The following is a 9,154-nucleotide window of genomic DNA, read 5'->3' on the forward strand; positions in this document are numbered from 1 at the left end:
GTTTACATACACCTTAGTCAAATATATTTAACTATTTAAACTATAGTAAAAATGTCCGGTCTTAGGTCAGTTAGGATCACCACTTTATTTTAAGAATGTGAAATGTCAGAATAATAGTAGAGAGAATGATTTATTTAAGCTTTTATTTCTTTCATCACATTCCCAGTGGGTCAGAAGTTTACATACACTCAATTAGTATTTGGTAGCATTATCTTTAAATAGTTTAACTTGGGTCAAACGTTTCGGGTAGCCTTCCACAAGCTTCCCACAATAAGTTGGGTGAATTTTGGCCCATTCCTCCTGACAGAGCTGGTGTAACTGAGTCAGATTTGTAGGCCTCCTTGCTCGCACACACTTTTTCAGTTCTGCCTACACATTTTCTATAGGATTGAGGTCAGGGCTTTGTGATGGCCACTCCAATACCTTGAATTTGTTGTCCTTAAGCCATTTTGCCACAACTTTGGAAGTATGCTTGGGGTCATTGTCCATTTGGAAGACCCATTGCAACCAAGCTTTAACTTCCTGACTGATGTCTTGAGATGTTGCTTCAATATATCCAATTTGTAAGTCACTCTGGATAAGAGCGTCTGCTAAATGACGAAAATGTAAATGTAAATCCACATAATTTTCCTTCATCATGATGCCATCTATTTTGTGAAGTGCACCAGTCCCTACTGCAGCAAAGCACCCCCGCAGCATGATGCTGCTACCCCCGTGCTTCACGGTTGGGATGGTGTTCTTCGGCTTGCAAGTGGCCCCCTTTTTCCTCCAAACATAACGATGGTCATTATGGCTCAACAGCTCTATTTCTGTTTCATCAGACCAGAGGACATTTCTCCAAAAAGTACAATCTTTGTCCCAATGTGTAGTTGCAAACCGTAGTCTGGCTTTTTTATGGCGGTTTTGGAGCAGTGGCTTCTGCCTTGCTGAGCGGTCTTTCAGGTTATGTTGATATAGGACTTGTTTTACTGTGGATATAGATCATTTTGTACATGTTTCCTCCAGCATCTTCACAAGGGCCTTTGCTGTTGTTCTGGGATTGATTTGCACTTTTCGCACCAAAGTACGTTCATCTCTAGGAGACAGAACGTATCTCCTTCCTGAGCGGTATGACGGCTGCGTGGTCCCATGGTGTTTATAGTTGCGTACTATTGTTTGTACAGATGAACGTGGTACCTTCAGGTGTTTGGAAATTGCTCCAAAGGATGAACCAGACTTGTGGAGGTCTACAATTATTTTCTGAGGTCTTAGCTGATTTCTTTTGATTTTCCAATGATGTCAAGCAAAGAGGCACTGAGTTTGAAGGTAGGCCTTGAAATACATCCACAGGTACACCTCCAATTGACTCAAATGATGTCAATTAGCCTATCAGAAGCTTCTAAAGCCATGGCATCATTTTCTGGAATTTCCCAAGCTGTTTAAAGGCACAGTCAACTTAGTGTTTGTAAACTTCTGACCCACTGGAATTGTGATACAGTGAATTATAAGTGAAATAATCTGTCTGTAAACAATTGTTGGAAAGATTACTTGTGTCATGCACAAAGTAGATGTCCTAACCGACTTGCCAAAACTATAGTTTGTTAACAAAAAATGTGTGGAGTGGTTGAAAAACGAGTTTTAATGACTCCAACCTAAGTGTATGTAAACTTCCGACTTCAACTGTAGCAAATTATTTATGCTTGATGATGATATGTCTATGATTAGATTGATGAAAAACAGAAAGGTGAAGTTTCGGCCTTAGGATGCTTTTCAACTGCTCTTCTGTACATTAGGCCTAAGCTGTCTAAGAGCATACAGAGATAAATAAAAGGGAGGATGGGAGGATGAATGCAGGCCAAGTGTTGCCTCTCCACCTCTTGCCCTCCTCTCCTGTCATCTGTTGCCCCACAGCAGGCCAGAGGTTGTTGGCGTTTTGCTCACTTGTAATCTGTCTCACTGTCAGACCGGCAGCTCCTGGATCACCCGTCACTCACAGTGACATGAATCAGGGTTGACGCCAGCAGATTTAAGCCATTTCTCTCAGTCTGTAAACACAGGCAGAGTTCACATAGCAGGCGCAAATCGAAAGAACAACCTTCCCTGCCCCCACCATTGCCTGAATCTACTGGCCTCAGGACATGTGCATGACCCACAAGAGCAGTTATACATTCAGAGCAGGGGTTTGGACCGGTTCAGGGAACAGAACCAAACACTGGAAAATAAAGACATTTTTCAAGGAACAGAAGCGAGAATGAAAGTGATCTACACTGTTCCGGAACAGAACCGTTATTTTAAAAGCATATGAACTGGTTAATAACGTAATTATTTATGTTCCGAGCATTTTTTTCCAGTACCTCAGAAAAAAACGCAACTAAGCGCCTAAGCAAAGTCCTCACTGTCACTAAGAAACGTATTCTAGTGTTTGTCTGCCTGCCAGCTGAACAGCTTTGCCATTGTGTGTGTGTAGGCTACCTGCCCCTCCCCCTCCCTCCAAAGCATGCATAGTCTACTGTAGCTACTGACGTTACAGGTGTGACAACAACTTATCCAGAACGCTGCAGCCCGTCTGGTGTTCAACCTTCCCAAGTTCTCTCATGTCACCCCGCTCCTCCGCACACTCCACTGGCTTCCAGTTGAAGCTCGCATCTATTACAAAACCATGGTGCTTTCCTACGGAGCTGTGAGGGGAACGGCACCTCCTTACCTTCAGGCTCTGATCAGACCTTACACCCAAACGAGGGCACTACGTTCATCCACCTCTGGCCTGCTAACCCCTCTACCTCTACAGAAGCACAGTTCCCGCTCAGCCCAGTCAAAGCTATTCGCTGCTCTGGCACCCCAATGGTGGAACAAGCTCCCCCACGACGCCAGGACCACCTTCCGGAGACACTTGAAACCCTACCTCTTCAAGGAATACCTGAAATAGTATAACAGTAATCCTTCTACACCCCCCCATTAAAAATAAATAAAAAAAAGTCCCACTGGCTATCCTAAGTTGAATGCACCAATTTGTAAGTCGCTCTGGATAAAAGCGTCTGCTAAATGACTTAAATGTAAATGTGTGATTCAGAAATTAGGGAGAGAGATGTTTTATTAGAGAACAATGGATTAACTTTTAAAATTATAGTTAAGGATAGTATAGTTATCACTTTCACATTGGATTAACTACAAAAAGGAATGACGTGTTTTTATTTTAATTCTGGTGCCGCTCTGCACACACAAGCTTGTTAGCTAGCTAGCTTGTTAGCTAGCTCTGCTCTAGCTCTTGCAAACTCCAGGCGGCGTTATGTGTAATGTAATGTAACTGAGAGTCATGATCAAGGGCTAGCTCTGGTCCAACGTTAGTTAAGCCAACTCTCTGAAGTTCAAAGACATTCAAAGTTCCTTCATAGAAGCCGCTCGTCCGTAGGTATAATTCTGTGGGCCTAATTCAGATAATGCATGGCATAACAACAAGCTGCCCAAATCAAATCAAATCAAATTGTATTGGCCACATGCGCCGAATACAACAGGTGCCCTTAACCAACAGTGCATTTATTTTTTATAAAAAAGTAAAATAAAACAACAAAAAAGTGTTGAGAAAAAAAGAGCAGAAGTAAAATAAAATAACAGTAGGGAGGCTATATATACAGGGGTGCAGAGTCAATGTGCGGGGGCACCGGCTAGTTGAGGTAGTTGAAGTAATATGTACATGTGGGTAGAGTTAAAGTGACTATGCATAAATAATTAACAGAGTAGTAGCAGCGTAAAAACATGGGGTGGGGGGTGGGGGTGGGGGGGGGGGGTGGGGGGCAGTGCAAATAGTCTGGGTAGCCATGATTAGCTGTTCAGGAGTCTTATGGCTTGGGGGTAGAAGCTGTATTGGCACTCCGGTACCGCTTGCCGTGGGGTAGCAGAGAGAACAGTCTATGACTAGGGTGGCTGGAGTCTTTGACAATTTTGAGTGCCTTCCTTTGACACCGCCTGGTATAGAGGTCCTGGATGGCAGGAAGCATGGCCCCAGTGATGTACTGGGCCGTACGCACTACCCTCTGTAGTGCCTTGCGGTCGGAGGCCAAGCAGTTGCCATACCAGGCGGTGATGCAACCAGTCAGGATGCTCTCGATGGTGCAGCTGTAGAAGTTTTTGAGGATCTGAGGACCCATGCCAAATCTTTTCAGTCTCCTGAGGGGGAATAGGCTTTGTCGTGCCCTCTTCACGACTGTCTTGGTGTGTTTGGACCATGATAGTTTGTTGGTGATGTGGACACCAAGGAACTTGAAGCTCTCAACCTGTTCCACTACAGCCCTGTCGATGAGAATGGGGGCGTGCTCAGTCCTCTTTTTTTTTCCTGTAGTCCACAATCATCTCCTTTGTCTTGGTCACGTTGAGGGAGAGGTTGTTATCCTGGCACCACACGGCCAGGTCTCTGACCTCCTCCCTATAGGCTGTCTCATCATTGTCGGTGATCAGGCCTACCACTGTTGTGTCGTCGGCAAACTTAATGATGGTGTTGGAGTCGTGCCTGGCCATGCAGTCATGGGTGAACAGGGAGTACAGGAGGGGACTGAGCACGCACCCCTGAGGAGCCCCCATGTTGAGGATCAATGTGGCAGATGTGTTGTTACCTACCCTTACCACCTGGGGGCGGCCCGTCAGGAAGTCCAGGATCCAGTTGCAGAGGGAGGTGTTTAGTCCCAGGATCCTTAGCTTAGTGATGAGCTTTGAGGGCACTATGGTGTTGAATGCTGAGCTGTAGTCAATGAATAGCATTCTCACGTAGGTGTTCCTCTTGTCCAGGTGGGAAAGGGCAGTGTGGAGTGCAATAAAGATTGCATCATCTGTGGATCTGTTGGGGCGGTATGCAAATTGTAGTGGGTCTAGGGTTTCTGGGATAATGGTGTTGATGTGAGCCATGACCAGCCTTTCAAAGCACTTCATGGCTACAGACGTCAGTGCTACGGGTCGGTAGACCTCTACATGCTTTGTAAGCAGGAAAACCTGCAAAATCGGCAGTGTATCAAATACTTGTTCTCCCCACTGTATATATACAGTTGAAGTCGGAAGTTTACATACACTTAGGTTGGAGTCATTAAAACTTGTTTTTCAACCACTCCACACATTTCTTGTTAACAAACTATAGTTTTGTCAAGTTGGATAGGACATCTACTTTGTGCATGACACAAGTAATTTTTCCAACAATTGTTTACAGACAGATTATTTCACTTATAATTCACTGTATCACAATTCCAGTGGGTCAGAAGTTTACAAACACTAAGTTGACTGTGCCTTTAAACAGCTTGGAAAATTATGTCATGGCTTTAGAACCTTCTGATAGGCTAATTTACATCATTTTAGTCAATTGGAGGTGTACCTGTGGATGTACAGTGGGGGGAAAAAGTATTTAGTCAGCCACCAATTGTGCAAGTTCTCCCACTTAAAAAGATGAGAGAGGCCTGTAATTTTCATCATAGGTACACGTCAACTATGACAGACAAATTGAGAAAAAAAAATCCAGAAAATCAAATTGTAGGTTTTTAATGAATTTATTTGCTAATTATGGTGGAAAATAAGTATTTGGTCACCTACAAACAAGCAAGATTTCTGGCTCTCACAGACCTGTAACTTCTTCTTTAAGAGGCTCCTCTGTCCTCCACTCGTTACCTGTATTAATGGCACCTGTTTGAACTTGTTATCAGTATAAAAGACACCTGTCCACAACCTCAAACAGTCACACTCCAAACTCCACTATGGCCAAGACCAAAGAGCTGTCAAAGGACACCAGAAACAAAATTGTAGACCTGCACCAGGCTGGGAAGACTGAATCTGCAATAGGTAAGCAGCTTGGTTTGAAGTGTAGTGTCGAGATAACGATGCTAATTATGCTGTGATGACAAGAAATCCGCTGACACTGTCCTTGATTATAATGGTTTATTACATCAAAGATTTCAGCATCAATTTACAGACTCCTGCAGACATCTGGAGAACAACTGACCCAATCTCTAATATGTTATATTCTCCCCGTCCTTTGTTTCAACCATGGTATTTATAATATGTAACATAATATGGGTGGTTCTCCTACAGACCAATCCCTGGCCTTCACATAACAGACTTCCTCTGTTTTAGGGGGCCCCTATAGTAATGCTTTCCAGATGCTTCCGCAAGCTGAGTCAACTTCCTCGAACACACCATTTGCAAACGTCAGCAAAGTCATAAACTGTTTAGATACTACATATTTCCCCCCTTCGAGACTAATTAAGTCTCAAAAACAAAAAGAATAGGATTATGACAAATAACAATTTTTCTTATTGAGTAACTTTAGCAATAAACCAACATTTATGGAGAGTAAACACATTTTTCTATGGAGTGTAAATAAATTTCTATGAAATATGAACAAATCTTTATGGAGTGTGAGAGCGAAAAACCTGTCTGGCAGCTTTCTTTCCAAATATCCATCAATCAATCAAGACAGTAAAATTCTCTCACGGCCCCTCTGCCCCAGGCGACCACCTAAGTACTCCAGATCAATTCATAAATCTTTATCAATGCATTTTAAACTAAGATGCTTTTGAATACACATGAAAGCCTCAGAAAACAAAATACAATCAAAAATGTCCACATTCAGGCTGGTCGACCCATCGGACTCTCCTGTGGATTCTCTCTGTCCCTGCCTAGACCCAATATCCCTAGGCATCCACGAAAAAACAAAAACATCTGAGGTCCCCACATGTACCCAACAACAGAAAACATCATTCTTCAAAAATTAATACAGAAAGAATATGACACAAATTATGTATTACACATGCAAATATGTCTATATATCATTGCAGACACATCTCCTCAGCAGTGTCGACTTTCAATGCAACGTCGATGATGGAATCTGAACATTTCCACACCTTCCTTGTTACACTTCCTCCAGTCCATTCATATTGTCCATGTTTAAGTATTTGAATCCCCTCTACACATTCCCACATATGCTTCTGGAAGAAAAGAAAACACCAACCAGTATCTTTTGCAAAACAACACATATAAATTAAAACATCAATATCAACAATAATATAAAAATGATATATAAAATGAATCACATTCCATTTCCCCCCTTTGATTCATAAGAAAATACTAATTATCACAATAATATGTAAAGACGTGAAAAATGATCGGATATTCAAAATGGATATCTATCCATCAATACTCCATCCAGTCCCACTTGTTTATCTCCATCTAGATCAGTTACAGTTAACAACGGCATCTGAGTGTTGTCTCCAGGCATCACAACTCCAACTCATCTCAATATCATAGACTTTGCAAAAGTCAATAACAAAGTACAAAAGCAAAACATCACACACAGCGCTATAAGAGCGGCCACTAAAATCTGAACTATCACTGCTCCCACTGGGCCTAACTGATCTTGCAACCAAGCCTTCGCTGACCATCCAGCTCCTTCAGATCTACCAAACGCATCCCTTATATTCTTCAATGCATCTATAACACTAGTGATATTATCGGAACTATCGGGGATCAAAGTATAACAATCATCCCCCGTCAAGTTCATAGCCAAACATAAGCCACCTTGTTTTGCTAAAATATAGTCAAGAGCCATGTCATGTTTCAACAGCGTCAGTCTGTGACTTCTTTGAGTATTTGACAGAAGGCAAAACCCTCTTATCGTTTCATTTGTAAAACCCTGCAAAGTATAGGTAATATTACCAATGTGATCTGCCAAAAATGTTACACCATACCATGGAAAAAGTCCAAGTCCCCACTTCTCTCCTAGACTTATCCTTCAATGGTAGGATTCCAGACTATGAAATTGCGCCATTTCCCCTTTCACCCAATTTCCAGACCTAGAATCAGATTTATCTGTGTCCGGTGCTTCCCCTCTTTGAATGGTAAAAACCTCATATGGAAGCTTCAACGTCGACATGTAACAACATCCTTTCCATCCATAGGGTAAGAATATATATGCTTTATCACCACAAACCCACCAAATATCTCTAAAATTCCCAATAGTCACATTGCCAGGGAAAAGCTGATCTTTCACCATCAAAGTCCTGCTCATCTTACTAAATGGAACATAAAAAGGTACATTATATTTCTCATTACTAACCTTACGTTCATGCTTACCCAAAGTCATCATATAATATCACAATCTGATATTCCCATAAACATACCCGGTCCATCATATGTTTTATTTGAACAAAAACAGCTTTTAGCCCTCACGGGTTTCACCTCCAATGCTTCAGGAATCGCTGTTAACTGATTTTCCTTCCGATCTAACAAATTCACATAGGGTAATTCATTTAACCAAGAACACTTAAACATAGGCCTAAACAAATGCTTCGACAACGACATTATTATATCTGTTAATGATTGTTGCTGATACAACAGCCATGATAAAGCATAAGATTGACACGTACTTGATAGAGGTTGAGCCACCGTCTCTAAGATTGAACCCCATGTGCCTGGTGCTGGAATTCTCAACAGACATGGACCCTCAAGATTCCTCACTGATCTTACAGAATGAGTTAACTGCTGGAACCATAGATTCCTACCTGCCCATCCATCTTTAATTTGCAAAACAGAAGAATCAAATCCATATGCCTTCCATTTAATTTCTCTCTTCCCTAACGAGCGGTATTGATCAGATATATCTTCTGGTGTTCCATCAAAATTAAAGAACTCATCCTTTACCTCCAGGATAGTATTCTGCACTACCATCTGCTCTCCTATTTCAACACTATCCTTACTACCATTCACAGCACTCTCCATCCGTATCATAAACTTCTGAGTCACTCTTACTACATCCTTTAGTTTCAGAAAAGTTGTTGTTGGTGTCTGTGTCACATTTCCGAAATTTGTTATCGCCGTCGTAACATTAATCTCTTTCAAAGTTACTGTTAAAATAGTTGCTTTAGTTGATGTATTAACACTCTTAATTATTTCCAGTGGCAAAGTGACAGATATCCTCTGTGTATTATTTACTGTTGGAGTGGCTACTGTAATATACTGCTCCTGAACTCCTTTGGTGACTGTGGAAACTTCAACAGACTTTAAATCTTCCACCATAAGTGTCACCTTACGAGTTACATAGCCTTTTAACCAATAATTCTTAACCGGTACAAATTTTAACGCTGGCTCTAAATAAGTACACATATATTCTCCCTGATCTTCCCATGTAACATTACGCAAAATAAGT

The sequence above is a fragment of the Coregonus clupeaformis genome, chromosome 24 (assembly GCF_020615455.1).
Source record: "Coregonus clupeaformis isolate EN_2021a chromosome 24, ASM2061545v1, whole genome shotgun sequence".
NCBI lineage: Eukaryota > Metazoa > Chordata > Actinopteri > Salmoniformes > Salmonidae > Coregonus > Coregonus clupeaformis.